The sequence below is a fragment of the Motacilla alba genome, chromosome 2 (assembly GCF_015832195.1).
Source record: "Motacilla alba alba isolate MOTALB_02 chromosome 2, Motacilla_alba_V1.0_pri, whole genome shotgun sequence".
NCBI classification, from domain to species: domain Eukaryota; kingdom Metazoa; phylum Chordata; class Aves; order Passeriformes; family Motacillidae; genus Motacilla; species Motacilla alba.
Window position 1 is genome coordinate 34,000,539 of NC_052017.1, and position 19,275 is coordinate 34,019,813.

Genomic DNA, 19,275 nt, shown 5'->3' on the forward strand with positions numbered 1-19,275 from the left:
AGGGAGTCTAGGTATGGTTTATTAGTGGTTCATTAGGAAAGAGAGTGGGACAGATAGAGGAGGAGAGAGGCTGTGCCATGGTATGCTGAGCAAGGAATAAGAGTGTCCAAATGTGAGAGAGTTCAAGTTTTGGTCAAGTATTGGGAAAATAGCACAGATTGACCCTTGCAGCTTTGTGTATTGGACAAATGTTAGGAAACAGCTATATTTTGAGATAAATGTGTCTCATTTTAGACTTGTTAAAAAATTTGCAGTTTAGGTTCTGCTGAGGTGTGTCTTAGTTAGAATCAGGGAGAACATTTCTGTACACTCCTACTTCTTTTTCCATTACAGGCTTTCTAAGCTCTTCTCTGTGCCTGGTGTTTATTTTGCAGGAGTAGGAGAACAGGAGAAATATACTGAGGTGGACCTGAGTGCAGCTAGCCCCAGACTGCAGTGCTTGATGTTGCAGAGAGATTTCAGTTTGTGAGGGATAGTTGCAAAATCTGATTAAAACCTAGACAAGGGCATCAAGTTACCTGATAATTCCAGCTGTTTAGCAGTCTCTGGGAGTCTTATTCTGCCCTCCTACCAACCCCTGCAGCTGCCATTGGTGATCTCCAGGGAGCAAATAAGGGATCATGGGGGTGGGAAATTAGAAAAAGAAAAAAAAAAAAACAAAAACTGAGTGAAAAAAGCTAAAAATGGAAAGAGAAAAAAGGGGCATAAGTCCCACTAGCTGGCTAACCTGTAACATTTGCTCTGTGTTTCAAATTAGTCTGCTGTATGTTCATTCTTACATTACTGACTGACTGTCAGATAGGAATCTGAAGCAGGCCCCAGTAGGGCTTTGCACAAATGCAAGAGACAAAGGCCAAGACAGAAGGAGACTCCTTGGGCTGCAGCTGTCCCTGAGGAAATGCTTCCAACAGCCTATCCCTGGAATATGAGTGTGATGTAGTGTTGGCCTAATGGACCTACCAACACACAGAGACTAAGGTTAACTGCATGGAAATCTTACTCACTGCACTGAAAAGTCTTCCAAAATATTTTTGGTCATATTAATTTCTCTGGACTCTAAAAGAAACAGTTTTGTTTATTTTAGTATATCACTGCGGCTTAGCACACAGCTTGACACTGAAATCTTGTAACAGAAAAACACTTTTATTTCTCATTGGCTTTTTTTGCTCCTTCAGAGTCATACTTTGAAAAGTCAGAGGACAAAGGTCAAGTAGCTGCATTTTTTTTTTCTTTATTGCTTTTTTGGTTTTTTTTTTTAATCTTCTGGCTGGGAGCCCATGGATAATCCATGAGAATTTGTTGTGATGAAGCTGGTTACGCAGACTGGTGAATTTCCAAATTAACTGTGAAGCTCTGAGTACATGGGTTGAGGAATACCATGTGTACCATTTTTGTAAAGATACTATTAAATGGAAAGCACTTGCATTAATATCCCAGCTTCTTTTCAAGGAATAAATCACTCGACATCCTTCTGCCACAGTTGCTCATGTGTAAAGTGGAAGTGTCTCTTTATGCCTCCCATACTTGGTATGCCTTATGGTTCTAAGATCATCTGTCAAGGACCACCTCTGACAATGGATGTGGATTAGCCTTTGCTCGGGGACTGAGGGGACTCAAGGAACAATAATGATGATGATGACCTCCAGGATCTGAACTGAGAAAAATAAAGCTATAAATGGAAGTTACTTTGTCTCTTGGTTTTGGCTTGTCTGCTGTTTATACCATCCTATATTAGCTGGGAGTCTCTCCTTGAGAAAGACCTGCTCCCTAAATGCAAGGGATGCTACAGATCAGCAATAAGCATATGGATAAGCATGTGAGAAAGAGGCTTTTTCCATCCTTCTGACAGCACTATTCCTGACACAAGCCTCCTACCTCTTAAATTCACCACCAAAATTAGCACAGGTAAAAGCATACCTATACTGTATTTCTACTTGGAAAATTGTAAATGTCAACGTTCTTGGGAACTTGAGGCAGACAGCAATTGACAGCCCAGACCCAGACAGAACTTGCAACCCAACTCAACAAAGCAGGTAGTGTTGGCAGATCACATTTTAGCCCACTGGCTGCAGGTTTTAGGCTTACACTGCCTGGAACATTAGGTATTCAAAGCATTTGCAGTGGGTTGTAATTATAAACACATGACCTTTGCTGCTGCTGGATAGGCCCTGTTGTCACATCTTGTTTTGAGCATTGAATTGGGGCTGAGAGGATCATGTGAGAGATGGGAAGAGTCAGGGTCTGTTCCTGAATAACTTAGTGGACCCACTTTATTAAAATGCATCTAGCCTGACGTCCCTGTGTGAAATGAGAAAAGTGGAAATATGCTGATTGTAGCAAGTAGAGTATTGCATCTAATAGCATTTACAAATAGTGAGCTGAATATTTTCAACATGAGGGCATGTTTAAAATCACATTCTGCATATGCTAAAGTTTGGATGCATCACTTCCTAAGACTTACCCTGAAACTTTGAAATCTTCTCACCACTGTTCAGTGCTGGCTCAGATAATGTATGAATTATGCAAATGAGGCAGGGAAATGGCTATTCTCAATTTCAGCTTGGTTGTAATATGGGTTGTTCAGTGTCAGTTCAGGAAGCTCATCAGTCCTTTACATGGCCTAATGTTCCTGTTCTAAGTATACTATCCTAAGGCAGGCACCTCACTGCCAGAAAAGCATCAGCAAATTGAAGTAGCCAGTAAAGAAGAAGAACAAAACCAAATACAAAGCCTTTAGGGGTTAAATAATTACAATCTGCAGAAGGAATAAAAAACCTGAGTATCCAGTTTAGTTGTGTCAAAAAAGGGATGATGCTACAGACTGATGTGTGTTTGAAAGACATATATTTGGTTTGTACCTTCTAGGGTCTCCTTCTACCATGTATATATTTCTGTGTATAAGCATAAGAAAGTAGGTAAAATGCACTTGTCTAGCATATACCATGTCACTATTTAATGCTGAACTCAGTGACTCTCTGACCTCCAGAAGAAATTTCTTGCATATATTACTGAATGTCACAGCTTGGTACTGTAGCCTATGAGAGTAAGGAAGATGATATAATTCAAAGCAAGCTGGAAATGATAGAATCTGTCCCTAAAGTAGTATAGTTTGGTGAAAAGATTAACTTAATTTCCACTTCTTGCTTAAATTTCATGCAATGTGTATCTAGCCCATAGGTTTTCCCCTCTTCTGAAGAGTAATACAGAAAAATCATAAGGGATTTTGCCTGTACTTAATAGCTGACATTACTGCAGCTGAAACTAGCAGTGCAGTAAATCACCCTTAGCCAGGAAAGGGTGATATGTATGGGGTCATATGTACCCTTATATGAGAAGAAAAAATATTTATATGTTGATAAAGCACATTGTGTAAGTGTTTGGGTTTTAGAGGCCTATATTGTAATACCAATAGGCTATGGGGTTATGCTGGCAATGCACTCCCTTGGTGAAAGAACAGGGATTAAGGGTTCATTTTGGTTGTTGGCTTGGCTGATGGGTGGCAAATTAGTCCCAGTTTTTGCTTGTAAGTACTCTGAGACCCCAGTAGGGTCCTGGAGAAGAGCAGTGTGCTAGTAGACATTTCAGAGGCAAGTGCTCTGAAAGGGCTGAATTTCACTTGTGAAATAATACAAACCAACAAACTCACGAGCCTGTTCCTGAAGCCCTTTTGACTCACTGTCTGGCAGTCTGTACAATGGAAGGAAGGACATATGTTTAAATGCTTACTATTTTGATTTTTTAAAAAATTATGCTACCATAAATGCACCTATGTACATCCTCCCTCCATTTGTCTAAACATGATGTAAGACCATCCATATTTTTTAAGTCAAACGGCCCTCTGATTTCTTATTTTCCCACTGAGATTAAGTGTCTTATATACTCAGTATGTCATAGTAGACACGAAGTAAGACTAGAAATTAGTAAGACTAGAAATTGTTTATGTTAATACAGTGCTTAAGGGCCAGAGTACCATTGTTGTATGTATGGTAATAACTTCAAGCTGTTACTTTATCAATCAGTTAAGCTGTTGTCAAGGTGATAGCTCAAAACTCCAGGTTTCAAAGTCCAAAATATCACCCCACATTCAAAGGTTTTAGGATAATAGTTCCTATACTCTAAATATAATATCTGTATCTGTGAAGATGTAAGCGTACTCACACCATAGCATTTTTTCTGGGTGACTCATTGAAGTGCTGGAAAGATACACTGTAACTCTGTAACTGAGTTTTTCTGAGGGTTATTCTGGGTTTTTATATGCATTAATTGGATCAGGTTATTGATCTGCTTTTTGGGTTCATTTTTTGACTTGCCACACCCCTTTTTATCTTAATTAAATTAACTTTTGCAGTATTCCTATGAAGAAGGTAAATACTCTATCTCTTATTTTCTAAGGGAAAAAACAGATTCCAGAGGACATTGCTTTCCAGAGTTCCTTTGTAGCGTGACTCCAAGCTCTCAAAGGAATCACGTGTGCAGAGTGAGAATTGCAGGGTATCTGGGTCCTCTCTACCATCCTGCCAAGGGAGCAGCTTTCTGTCTCAACTTGGTTCCTAAATCTCTTTAGCAGCATGGCCCCGAAAGATTCATAGACTCCCTCAAAGACGTTTTGGTGCCTTGCTCTGACTGAAACAAAGCAGGAGTAAATCAGAGAGCTACCATAAAGGATCTGGGCTCAAGTGACATGCTGAAAATTGCACAGGAAGTCTGTGGCAAAGCCTCGGATTGATTCCATATCTTCTTGGTCTCAGCATAGGGCATCCCACAGACCATGTGTGTTAAAGATTTATCAGCTGTTGTTCAGTGTTGCTAAAGACAGGAAGAATGCTCTCCTCCTCTCTCCAGATGGGTAGGCTTGCTGGATTTTAACTTCTTAACCTTCTAAGGTTTCATGGTAGACATGTGGTGGTTTGTTGTACTTTGTATGATGGCAGCTCCACAGTTGGTGCTTCAGTCCCCAGCCTTATGAGTCCTGTTTTGAGCATGTATCTCCCTCCAGACACTTCATTGCCACACTGGACTGCGTTACAAAAGGGACACTTTCTGCTTAATGGCACAGGAAAGCTGTCAGGACAAAACCGTTTGTGACCTTGCAGAGATATTCACAAGAATAGGCTTTAATTTAGGCATGTTGCTGATGGTATAGCATCTTGTCTTCTGTGGGCAGGCAGGACTCTCTTATTTTGAATGGACTTCTGAGTGGATTTATAGGTTTAGATCCTCATACTCAAAGAGAATACCTGAATTTTTCCAGCAATATGTTCCTGTATCATGCAGAAAGGCAATTTTTGAGGGCATACGTTTTTGATTCAGCTAAACCTTCCTAACCATCGTCCTTCCATGTTCTTCTGAATTCCAGCTGATGAATCATCCTTCAGAGCTCAGTCAGGACAGTCCACTTTCCTCCTTATTATTGTCTCTATCCCAAATAAGCTGAGTCACCCTCTTGTAATGTTTGGAGGTTTGTTATGTTTTCTGTATTTTGGCTACCCACAACAAAAGGAGGCCTATCTGATTTCATTCTAACATTTTTTTCACAGCAACACAGCAAAGTTGTGCCTTTTGCCTTGGTGTTTCTTGGAATGTTTTTAATGGCACAGCTTCCTTGTTACCAGTTCAGGTTTCAGCAGCATGGACTGGATGGCACATGAAAAAGGGATAAACCTTTCCTGTAGTGGCATTTTTATAAGTCTATCTGTTAGGTAAAACCCCTAAATCTTGGCAGTCTCTTTAGAGCATAAGCTCTGCTATTAAACACGAGCTCTTTGCTCCCCAGAGTGGGCTGCAGTCTCTATGGTTGGGTGGGTAATAAGATACTGCTGATACACTTCAGAGCAAGGTGCACTTTTCCTTTATTTATGAAGATAGACATGCTGGTCAAGGGCTTAATCACAGCTGATAAATCATTTTAGAAAGCCTATTAGAACCATATGGTGATCCTTCGTATTAACATGGTGTGTCTGTTTCGAGCCTAATAAGGCAGGGTCTCTTTCCCCTCTCCCTTCCCCCTGCCTGGCGTGCAAATTATTTATCAGTTTAAGTGATATTGCTTGCCTGGGGGCATTTCTCTCTACAAGAGGTACTGTTAATAAAGCAAGGTGAACCAAGGAAAGAAGGATTCCTTCTCCCCAGAGAGCGGAGCTGAAGGGTTTTGGTCTCCTTTGCTGAGAGGGGATTGCGGAGCAATTGTCCGAAAGCTGAGGCAAGGAAACCTATTGGTTAAACACTGGGACACCGTGGCATGGCCTTCACGGCAGCATAAGGTTGTCATTTTGGCCCAGGTGGTTACAATCCTGGAGCCCAAGAATCGTGAGGGTTGGGTGTGCTGACATTTCGGTTACCTCACCTTTCCCTCACTCGGAGAGGGCTGCTGCAGGAACAGATTCCACAGCCATCTAATGAGATCCACATTGGTGAAGTTATCCAGAGCCAAGTCCTATTTATCATTAATTGGTGGGTTTGCTTGCAGATCTTTCCTATTATTTGCTGATTATACCCCTACACATTTTATTATCTTGCCAAAATTCAAATGCTAATAATTTCTTGATTTATTGTTTATTTATAACACTGCCTGCTGCCTAAATAGATGTAGTTAGAAGATTTCAAAACAGCAACAGCTCTTTTGCTGACTGGGTTTCTTTCACATTTTGCACATGGCAGTCAACTATTTATAAACCTCCATAGGGACTCCTAAACCTTTACAGTTGGGTTCCTCCCACAACTTCAGCCTCTTTTCTCCCTTGCTCCCCAAGGCAAGTCTTGTTTTTTTGGCATAAAGACAATGATGATGATTGTTAGGTGGAGAAAATGTCCACAAGCTATGAACTGTGGGTAAGGATTTTAAATTTGTACATCAAGGAGGATAAATTGGAAGTCAGAGACATCCAGTAGAGTGAGGGTATCTTCACCATAAAGTGGAAGATCCACATCTGAGTTGCCAGTGTTCTTTAGATTTACAAAATCTGAAACTGAAAAACTCAAGAATCATTTGTAAAGTGAGTTTGTGTGCAGTGGTGTGTGTGCTGTAGCATGTCCTATTTCCAGTAGTGCACAAATTTAACTTTTAAATCTAATGTACTTCAGAGTAAAGAAAGGAACAGTGGAGAGAAGAAATAAGCCAGAACAACTGGTCACATGTGATGGCAGTTAATGAACGCCAGAGTGGGATGTATAGCCTCATACATCTCTGGGGCAGTTTCATTGACTTTAATGGAATTTAAATTTTTAACCTATTACAACTAGGCAAAGATCTGAAGGGAGAAAAGCCTTGTTCAGAGACCAGAAAAAACCTACTGAGCCCATGATGTGAAGTATCTGGGTAGTTGTTGATGTCTCACTATTAGGTAAAAACAGGGCCTTTTAAAAATCGTACCAGGGAGGTTAAAATTATACATATGAACTGTTTTCTCATTCTGGTTTCTCTCTCACATGCTTCTCTACAAAAGTTGCCAAATCCACTGTTATTGAATAACTATCAATATCAATATCAAGCTTTTTTCTTCCCTGAAATGTGAGTAAACTGTGTGTGGCTGGGTCTGGTCCCTGGGAAGGGAAAAGACATCGGGTTGCCATGTGAATGTACATGTCAAAGTGCAGCTCTGCCAGCCAGTCTGGGGCTGGGTGGGGAGAGACACGGGGAGAATGAACTCAGTGTTACAAACTGTCTCTTTTGAATTTCTACAACCTATTAGTCACAGCAAGCTGCCCTTATTGATTTTGGTAAGAGAGGTCACTTTTAATCCTCTAAAGTGGAGAGAGCTACATGCACTCTCCGTAGCATGACATTAAAATTGACACAGCTCTGCATCAGTTCTATGAAAAAGCCCTAAACCTAGATGGATTATTGCCTTGCTTTTCAATGGATACAAGCTGCTAACCAGAGCATGCTAGCATAGATTAGGTGTAAAAGCTTTAAAATGCTTTGTAAGGAATGCACAACCAAAAGAAGCTAGAAAATATGAGAACACGCTAAAAGAGCTGCCCCTGCAGAAATAGGCCATTAGTTTTCAGATACTTATTTTCTCCATTTTAAAACACTTAAATGTCAACACAAAAGAGTGGAGATTATCATATAAAAGAACAAACAAAAGCTGACCTTACTCTATGATTATGAAGAAAGCTTTATTCTGGATGATACCCCTTGCTAGTTTTGTTTATGTTCTTAGAGAACTAAATCTTTGAATACAATTAGGACTCTCCGACTCGAATCTTAAGTGTGCCTCAAAATAAACAGCAGAGGTGAACTCTCAGCAGTTCCCTTTTCATCTTTGTTATCCTTGCTCTGACCCTTTTTTCCTGCCTAATGATCCTCTGTGGCATACTATTATTAAGAGAAATCTTGATAGAAAAATATGTTTAATGTAGATAGGAAAATCATTATGAGCCTGCAAAAGTTCTTTTTTCTTTCTTTGGAATTCCAGAAAATGACTAGTGCCCCTTTTGATTTTATGCTATTTATTTATTTGGAAATCTGTTCTCTGAAGGTTTTGCTGAATTTTTTTCCTGTGAGTCTCAGTAAATATTTACAATGTAGTGTTTAGGGAAATTTGTTGCCTTATCATGCAAGCTTGGTGTTCTCTCTTTTCACTAGTTCTAAGTTTGCACCAGTATTTCTTACTGAAGGTTAGAAGTTCCCTTTCTAAATAAAAGACAGCTGCAAAAGAAACAGTGACAAAAACCATTAAGGTACAAGACTGAAGTCTAATCTGTGGAGCCTCTAAGAGGTGCCACAGCAGCTTTCAGTAAAAGTCCTCTATTGGTGGTTGGTTGAGAAGGTCTCAGCTCATTCTCAACAGAGATTAAAGTATACATGTGTCTGTGAGGCCAGCGCGGCTTCTCCTCCTACATTAAGAGATACTTACTCTTCCTCCCCTTCCTCCCTCACCTGAGATGTGTGTGTGGGGGGGTGGTATTTCCTCCCTCTTTGTGGACTTAGCCTAGGGAAATTCAAAGTAGGCACAGAAAGGGAGCTGGCTTTTGGCTTTGTCGCTGACACTGAGACATGACACCTAGAAGAAAAGGTGAAAGATGCCCAATCTGAAGATTGTCTGGGCTTCTGTCTGGCAGCTTTTTTTTTTTTTTTTTTTTTTTGTCCTAGCCCTACCTTTCCTTCTCCTATCAAGGAAGAAATAAAAATAAGGTACCTTGCCAGTCTCTCCTTCTTTTTGTTGGAAGAGTCCTCCCTGATGTCCTAGAGGGGAGAGAAAGTAGGGGCTGCTAAAGGAGGCAAGAAAGAAAAGGAAGAAAAGAACCTTTCTTTTTTACTTATATAAAAGATATATTCCTACCCCAGATCAGACTTGGTGGGGAAAATGGAAAGGAAAATTCACACAGAAGAAGAAAGAAAAGAATATTACTAAGACATGAAGAAAGCTTAGGAAGGCTATCATGAGGCTGTTCAAGTGAGAGAGATTGAGTGAAAAATCAGCACTCATAGATGCAGACATTAAAAAGACAGCTCTTTCTTTTTTGACAAGTGGGATATCAAAATATTCCTGTGAGGGACTTCTCAGCAGAATTGGGGGAGCAGAGATTGAGGAGTGTGAAAAGTAAAATTTGCTTTTCTCCTCACCATGCCCATCCTGTCCCTTCCATTCCCAATCCAAGGAAATGGAATTAGTTTCTCAGCTTAGAATTGAAATGAGATGTCAAGGGATGTGGCTGTACAAGAAAAGAGGAGACATGAAGGTGCTAAGTTGGGTATTAGAATAGCTTTTCCCTGAAAAAGTGGAAAGGAAAGTCAGTCTGGACACTCATGTTTCTTCGTTCTTTATAGTATTTTCTAAGATATTCTTTCTCTCATCCTACTCTTGTCTTATCTCTGAGATCTCTTTGTATGTCCCTTGGGAAGTAAACATCTGTGTAAGGCCTGTTCCTGTAATGACAAAGTAACCATGGCTCTTTCCCATTTATGCTGTTTTTTTTTTTTTTCCAGTACAGTAAAATCATGCAAATGTAAATGCCAACATATACATTTCAGGAAAACCAGGAAAACTATTACGTGTGCTACACCTCTGCACATAAGTTCTTATTTTGTGGATTATTGTGTGGCTGGAATCTTTTTCAGGTGCACCTCTTATATCCAAATTTCTTTTCTTTGCTTCATCCATCTCAGCCAGTTAAATGTGTATATAACTGATTTTCTGAAATGGGGCCAAAGTCCATGTACTTCAATAGCTCTTAAACATATGGTTAACTTCAAGCATGTGTGCAGGGGTTTGCTGAAGAGATATAGTTTGCTGAATCAGGACTTCCCAACACCAAGATTTTAAATCGCAAACAATCCTCTATTTTAATGTGTTTTAACTACTGCCTCCCATGGACTAACAAAAGGTAACTATTGTTAGTTGACTCCTGCAGATGAAGAAAGTTGTACTTGGATAAACAGAAATTTAAGGGTAAACCAAATTTTTTCTGACACCCTTCTGTGAGAAGTATTTTTTTACTTTTTCTTAATAAATAATTATGTAACATGAAAGGGAATAATGATCATACTGCATGTTATGATTAAAATTTTATTTTTCTGGGAGAGATAGAAAAGGTCCACTACTTAAACAAAAACCAACATTTGTTACAGGTTTTTCTTTTATTTTTCTTTTTTAGATTTCTGTATTTTCTAACTAAATGCAGTACTAAGATGACAATATATGTATGCCATCATTGACCAAATAAATATCAGCCAGCTATCCAGTCTTCTCAGTCTTCTGGACATGTAAATCTATGTGACTTACGGAGAAATATTTTAAAAGACAATGAAAGTGTATGTATATACATAAAAAACCCCAAACAAACTAAAAAGGCCCAAACCAAATAAAAACAAACAACCCAAAGCCCACCCCCAACCAAACCAACCCGACCAAATCCCACCCCGCACAAAAACCTCAAAGAAAAAAGGAAAAAACACAGGAAAAAATGCAGTTGCCTTTGTCATTCACTTACATTCCTCCATCTGAAGGGATAAATGGGATAGGGCTGCCTGCCCTGTGTTGTTGTGGTTTTCTCCATCCTGGATCACAGGTAGTGTGGGGTGGAAAGTAGATTCCACAGAGCAAATGCATCTGTTGGAAGGTGCAGGCAAGGCGAAGGAGTCAGTGAGGGAAATGTTCCTTTCAAAATCATACTTAATATGCTGCTAGTGATGGAGTGCTCAAATTGCCTTCCTGTTGACAGTTGGGTAAAGAAAAAAAAGCATCTTTTGCTATTGAAGTTGATACACTTAATACATTGTTTTAAAACAAAATGTTCTTCCCTTGTTTTTGTGTAAGGTGGTAAGACTTAGAAGAAATGGGGCTTTCTTCTTCTTTTCTTCCTACTTTTTAATATTCGTTTCCTCACATTCCATCTTCAAACCAGCTAATCTGTATCCCCTTCTTCTTGAATAGCATTATCCTGACAACAGAGCAGTGAAAAAAGCCGAGACTGCAGGACTTCTAACAATGCCACAGGGCCCCAGGAACAGGAATGCCCTGAAAAAAATGTGCTTCCATCCAGCTGCCCTTCATATTGTTGTCTCCCTATCCAATTTACTTGAGAATTTCCCACTGGCTCTTGGCTCATTCCCAAATGAGAATGTAATCTTTTAAAGATTACACTGCATAATGGAGGGACAAGGAGCTCTTTATTAACTGGGATGGGGAGTCACTTGCTATTAGGCAAGGGAAAGGGATGGGATGTAGTAGTGTTTTGTGAGCTCTGCTTTCTGCCCCTTCTTGTCTTGTCAGCAACAGGACGGCAGGTTGGGAGTGGGAAACCACTGCAGCTGCAATGTAGAAAAAGAAATAATTGAATGTAGCTTATGATTATGGCAATTACTTTTATAACATGAGGGATTATGCCATAACTATTATATTGCCAACAAGATTAAATTACTAACCTAATACCACAACATGTTTTCCAGGAAAATAAAAAAAATAATTCTGCTTGTTCCAGAGTTGATGCATTCAAAGAGTATTAATGCAGTGTGAAAGAGCTGAGCAACCAAGGAACCTGCAGTGGTGTCTGTACACACATTGTCTGGATTGGACCCCTGTCACTTCCATGAACTCTGCCAGCTAGACACCCTCACCCTTTCTGGGATGTAAAGCAATGTGGTCCTCTGGTAATTTTAAATGCTCCTTCTCCTGTCGAGCAGATAAGCTTCTGCCAGTAATTGTTAGTAAAAAAATAAGCAGAAGCTACACCTGCAATGGAGAAATTCTTGAAACTTCATGAAGAGACCAATTTTGCTCATGTAAACCCACTGAACTGATTGGAAAGCTTAAACTTCAATATATTTTCCTACTGGGCTCTTCTTTTTACTATATATTTTGAAAATATTCAAATACTCAATACAATGAATATCTGTATGTAAAATAATTTTAGATCACCTCTAGCGTGAGGTCATTTTTGCTGAATATACAAATTTCTGAAAAGCAATATGCATTTTGAGGCAATTTTTTCTGGAATATGCAGTGTGATTTTCAATGGTTTTTTAAAAATATTTTTTTGTCTACATGCATAACAAGGTCATAAATGAGAATTTGTCATATAGCTGGTACAGATACTGCCTTGTATAGACTGTTCATGATAGGAGTATAAGCTAACTTAATTATGCAGGAAGAGCAGTTTCCTTTTGTTCATCAGCTGGAAAATGAGTAGAAAATTTAATTTTGGAGACTTCAGAGATATATCATGTGTTGATCATTACGAGCAAATTAACTGGCTTCATGAAAAAGCCAGTTCTGATTCTGAAGAGAAATCCAGGTTAACAATAGAATTCTACAAATATTTTTATTATTTTTATTTGGCATGTGATGAATGATACCTCAAGCAGTTGATGTCATTTTTACTGTATGTACATTTAAGTCTTTTCACACCTTTGTGCTTTATGAAAATACCTGTTGTTACACAAAGCTATTGGATACATTTGGAAAGACTGGACATATATTTGTAAATCAACCTCTTCTTTTTCTGGTGAAGAACTGGAGCTATGGATATCAAATTGACATCAAACAGGAGCATGTTACTGTATTGTTTTGTCAGGATTAGAAACCTCTGAATGACAGCCTATAACTGATTTTATTATTTTTTTCTTCCTTCTTTCCTTCTGAATACGTAAACACAAAAAGAAACAAATATGATTTCATGGTGGATATTTTTGTTCTGTAGCAGATACAACCAGTGCAACATGCAAACTCTTTGTCTCAATGACACAAACTCTTGGCTTTTTGACCTTCCTATTCGTTTCAGCTTTGAAGAGTCACCTTAGGTAAAAGGTGTTCTCAGTTACCTTCTGGGACTGAGAGCTCTGGGCACTATTAAGAAGGTTTTATTGTAAGCTGGTTTCATAATTTCCTTGTAGTGTCTAACCCGATGAACAAGGTTATACCTCTATTTGATAACTCCAAAACATTTTTTAGTCTAGTAAGGGTGTATTTTTATTCCCTTGGCTTGTATCGTTTTAAGACCATTGTGTTTCCAGCGAGACATCCTGTATTAGTTTCCTCTGAGGGCTTTTTATTTTTGTCCCTGGTGCATTAGTTCCTAGCTGGTAGAAACAGTTACACAAGAAATCAACATGTTTTCTTACATCTCCTATGCCCAGGGCATATTAATAAGTCTTTGGTTGCTGCTTTCTTTTAGAAAGAAGGTCAGTGTGGGTTTATTGCACATCTGCCAGTAGTTTGCAAAGGGCTGGATCCTCATAGTGACCTGTGTGCCCACCAGGCAAGTGTTACCTTTCACAGACTGTGAGGAGGGAATCATAACCCATGGAAAGAGGCCCAGCAGATGCCTGAGGGCCATATCTCAAGCTGTCACAGGAGTTTCACCAGTTCTTACTGTTCATTGGCTTTCCTGACCTCTTTGCATCGTGTGCTTAAGCACCTTAAAAGCCAGCCTGTGGCTCAGGGCGTTAACTGCAGGCGGCACTGCAACATGATCTGCTGGAAATTGTAAAGTCAGTGATACAGATTTGTGTGGACTTCTGTGTGCCCCCCTCACTGTTAATAGGTAATAAAATATTAACATTTCAGAGTGACGCGGGATATTTTTGGTGTGACCCTGTGCTTAACCGCCATCAACACACAGGTGTAAAATTTTTTTCAGTTACATGAGAAGTACTTGAATACCACCTAGACTGTGGTGTGTTCAGAAGGTCTGGAAGTAAAATTGGATGGTTTTCTTCATTTTGTTGATGTTACAGCATGAACTAGTTTGAATATAATTTTTTCTTTCTTTTCTACAAATATTCCAGTGGAATTATTTTCAGCGCCAAAGGGAAATTTCTGTAAGACCTTGTCATAGGCCATGTTTTTGCATTTTTCTTGTTTTCCTGCCAATCTGTAACCTCCCTGTCTTTCTAACACTTGGAAAACTTTCTGCATATTTATGTCAGTTTCTGTGTCAGCTGATGAAATATGTTTCAAAACCTATTTCAGACAGAACTTTTATTTACCCAAATATTTAGCTTTCAGTTTAACCTGACCCTAGACTGAGCACATCTGAGTTAAAGTAGCCCAACAAATCAGCTACTTTTTACCTCCTCTGACATGCGACTGGCTGTGTGGATACTCTTAGCTTGCCCTAAATATTATGAAGGCAGGGAAAGAAGCATGTAAAGGTCAATGCTGTGGTTTACTTGAAGGACAGTGGTTTGTTATAAGCTGCAGTGACTCAATTGTTTTTGATACTCTGTTTATCATATCTCAACTGAAAGATGCTAGGGAAGCTTCTGAGCTTTCCAGCAGCTAGAAGAGGCAGGTCTCATCAGCTTTTGTTTTCATGAAAGAACATGGACTATAAACTGCTTGCATGAAGTATGCGACTTTCTATATGTTTGCAGAAGACCTGTGTGTGGATCCTATCTTCAAGTAATACTGTAGGGCACATAACTTCTAAATTATGTGGCTTATTTTGACATTAAATCTTTTCAGCTGGATGATTTTTTTTTTGCTTTAAAACAACGGGTATTTTTACAACACTTGAGTATAACATAGAAAGTATTCAGTTCCTTTCAATGATTTTGTTGCTGGATGTAGAGACACGGCACTCGCATCTAGCAAGCAAATACATTCCTGTGGTGTTTTCAAAAGCATATGAGAAACCATATGTTTTCATAGGAAAACAGCTGTTACCAAGCATATGCTTTCTGAAATAGAGTGACACATTAAAAGGGCAAAGTAGGACCACGGCTTGTCTTCTATGTTGAATAAAGCTGGCAATAACTGTCTCTTTCAATGTACAGGGGCGCTGCATGTAGATATTGCCATGTGGAGTTGTAGCTGGAAGGAGTGAGACAGATTAACGTCTACAGTCTGCAGCTTGGAAGAGACAATATAAATCTCTGTCCTGCTCTGAGCTGTGAATGCCTCTGTAGGAGTTATAGTAACAGACAAATTAGCATAATGTAATTGGCTGGCAAGGTCAGCCCCTCTCCAGGAGCATTAGCAATGTTTACTGTAAGAAGAGACAGACCAAGTATTGTAGGGTAGTACATTGTCTGTCCTTTTTGAAGGAAGAATAATCATTTTGGACTCCCTACATCACAGACTTCACCATATCTTATTAAAATTCAGATGATCATATTTCTGTCTTAAAGCAAATAATCTAACAGAACAACAATGTATATACTCTACTGTCACAGAAATCTTTATCCTTTATGGTTTTGCTTTGAACCTCATTGAGTTTACTTTTCTTTTCCCTCTTTCTCTGTTGAATATTTTTTCTCTGGATGCTAAACTTCCATATACATCCCTGCCAATACCTAATAAATCTTGCTGAGAGAATTAAATTTTCTGGTCTTATAAGATGGAACACAATTAGTAAATCCAGACAAACTTATCAGCTTTCTTGTTTGGCTCTTTGAAAATGAAAACTCTGAGCAAAAATTCTGGGCTAGCTCTAGCAATCCAGACTCACTGGATTGAACTTAGCAAACCTTGTCACAGCTGTCGGTGAGAAATGTGAGGTGATGTGTTTTGTAGGTGACCTTCCATTGAGTCACAAAGAGCTCTGGCTTTTCAGCCTTTGTTTTCGAAAATGAAAATTTGTAGCAAGCATTTGAAATGAGTTCAAGCATTCAGTTATGAAAATGTTTGAGAAATGGCTTTCAGAATATCATACAGGGGTCACTTTATATATTTTCTTATATAATCATCAGGGATGGTGAAGATTGGGATATTCAATACTGTCTGTGTCAGGGAGTTGCCACTGTAATTTTCCTATACAACTGGCAGAAAGGCTAAAACACAGAATCACTTTCTGAGCACTATCTTACTGGAAAACCTCTTTCCTCTTGCTTAGACAGCGTGATCCAATAGATTTCCAGAGCACAGTCCATTCTGTTGTCTTCTGATGATGAAGAAAAACCAGGTAGCATTTCCTGGACCCTGCAGTAGCTATTTTTTTCGAGTCTTGTGTATTAGAAATGTAAGTTAGGTTGGTTTAAAATGAGCAGTGTTCAAGGTTGAAGGGTAATATTGCTGTTCTTTAATGCTGTAATACGCAGGAGCTAGCTGCTCTTGAGAACAGGATCGTGGTGCTATTTGTGCCAGGCTGAAACTCCTGACCCTCTTCTCTGTTCTTCAGCTTTCAGCTATCACATTGCTTAGCTTGTAAACATCCCAGTGACAGCCACTTTCTAGGCAAAAGGTGATGTGTGGAGGAGAGCACTCAGAATTAACAGTTCTCCAAGTGCAGCTAGGTTGTTGCTCAAGGATGCCTGCTTGCCCTGTTTAATTCATGGTTTAGCTGAAACTCCTGCCTGAATCATGTTTTTCTCCTTGAATGAAGTTATCTGTCTGGCTGGGTCACACCAGGAGGACCAATTCTACAGGAGGATGAATCATTTTTTACTTAGAAAAAGGAGCATCGTGGCTCCTCAGATGCAGTGAGAACTTCACCAAGGCATTCAAAAGCATGTGGTACTCTAAAGGAATGGTATGTAATTTCCCCAGGATGGCTCCACACCACATTTAATTAGTGTGACTGGAAGCGTGTACATCTGGATGGTTGTCTGGTAGCATTATCAAATATAGTGCCGCTTCTTTGTTTTTCTCTACATTTCCTTCACTCAGAAAAGAAGCCGAGCCAAACATATCCTGCTTTTACAACTGAGAATTCACCCCCTTCATCACCACCACCACCACCATATAACCTCAGTAAGATTTTTAACCTGACTCTTCTGAAATGGCTCACAATTTTTAGTGCCCTTATTGGATATACAGCCAGGAATCCTTTAATTGGATACAATTTTCTGCAGATGATGAGCTCCCCTTTTCTGAAGAATAGATCCTGCAATTGTGTCTGTACTTTCTGGATTTGAGTATGCAGTCATTATTCTTCTTTACTGATTTACATGTCTCTCATGTTTACAGCTACCAAATACCTGTTCCTTTGTCTCACAGTTCTTTTAATGGTATTCATTATATAACTATATTCTGTGTTGGTTGAAGTATCTAGATTATGATTTCTTGTCATTTTTGTGGGTTTGAAATGCATGATACTCTAAAGTCCTGTGGAGTTCTCTTACCAAAACCCCTTCTTCTGCTCTGTCACTTCTGCGTTACATTGCCTTCCCAGGTACACTGTGTTGTCTCTAAATCGATTCCTTTCTTGTCACTTCCAAGCACTGTGTAGCTGTTGAAGGTCTTTGTCCTGTTTTACACGTAAGGCAGAAGAATTTGAAGTAATTTGATCAAAATCATGCAGTAAATCTGTACCAGAGTGAGGAAAAGGATGGCTGTGCAGTTCCCAGTCTGCCTGACCTGCAGAACACATTTCTTCTGTCCAAGGAGTAATATTTTTGATCTTTTCTGCTGTCTCCATCCTGGGAAGTTGTATGTCCAAGCTCCATTCCAGCTTGCTTACTTGCTCTTTTTCCCATTAGCAATAGCTCTTCTTCCAGAGATCTGAGTCTGTGTTTAAGACCAAGTCACACACCTTCGTCAGTGGATGGTCAACTCTGTTTCTTGCAGAAGGGCCAATATTGGTTTATCTTTCTTCCAAGCATGTTTATTCTCCTAGTCTTACTTATTTTTTCCCCTGCCTCTCTGTCACTTGCTAAAACCAAGGCACAGGTAGACAAGGGCTGCTTCTCCTTAACCAGACTGCTTACCAGCTTTGAAGATTCAGAGGACACTTTCTTGCAATCTCTGTTTGTCAGTAGCCCTTACTGTACTCAGTAGAAGTGAACCTCCTTTAACTAGAAGTGTATCTAACATTTTTGCCTTCAGTGTAGACACTCTGTTTGCCTTTCTAACCTTACCTTTTTTAACTCTTATGGCTACAAAGGTTATTAATTTTTGTCTGAATGCTTCCAAATTATGTACTTAATTTTATTTAAGTTCTTTCAGTTCAAGATCTAAACTAAACTAGCTCTCCTCTCCCAAAGCATCAACCTAAAATCAATTGAGGAGATTGTGGATCCTGCAAAACTGTATGATTGCCTTTGTGATTACTCCCTAGCAGACCTGGTGAATTAACTTGATCCTGACTTCACTAACTGATTTGACTTGACTTGATCCTGACTTGATTAACTTGATCTCAGTGTTCCTTTTATGATTTTCACCGATCAAGGTGATTTTCCTACCAGCTCACTTGAAAACCCACTTCGATGGTTAAACCTATGATCTCTCGTTATGTTGCAAATGGTTTGTCTGATTCTTTTTGAGACCACCATTAACCTTCACTCCTGGACCTTTCCCAGCCTTTTGTTTGAGTGCCCATGTAGTACTAGCCTGCCTGGCCCAACACAGCTGGCACCGTGGGTTGGCGGTAACAGAATATTTAGGAGATGCATTTTATTACCAGGGCAGCAGCATTTCCACTTGACTTCTTAGCAGAAAAGTTAAACCTGCTGGTTTTCTGCTTGAAACTGCCTGAATGGAAAATCACTGGCTGTTTTGTTGCTACCATCCTTGCTCTCTTTACCAACTGTTCTGTCTAAAAAATGTTCTGGTCATCGAGTGCAGTCAACAGCCAGGGCTGTAACTCATGCATGATGCCAATAACTTATGCCAGTGAAATCAATGATGAGAATTTCAAAGAAGCTTTAAATAAAACACAACAAATTTAGATGCCAAAGTGCTGTCTCTGTGAATTTGCTATTAACAGATTATAAATGGTTTGCATAATGTTGAAAGGCCTAGTGCCTTCAGTTAGCAGTATCAAAGGCTTGTTTAAAGCAATTCCTGGAGGAGTGCCGCCCTCCCCCTCCCAGCTTTCTGTTTCATGATGGATAAAAACAAAACTCCTTACAATAAAGAAAGGAAAGCCAGGTTTTCAACTACCCTCTGACTG

The 19,275-nt window shown here is 39.4% G+C and overlaps 1 protein-coding gene across 9 annotated transcripts in view; it reads left to right on the forward strand.

Moving 5' to 3' along the window:
• The window catches only part of CREB5 (cAMP responsive element binding protein 5), a 262,858-nt gene that overhangs the window by 61,475 nt on the left and 182,108 nt on the right, over positions 1 to 19,275 (forward strand). The gene's annotated exons all lie outside the window — the stretch shown is intronic.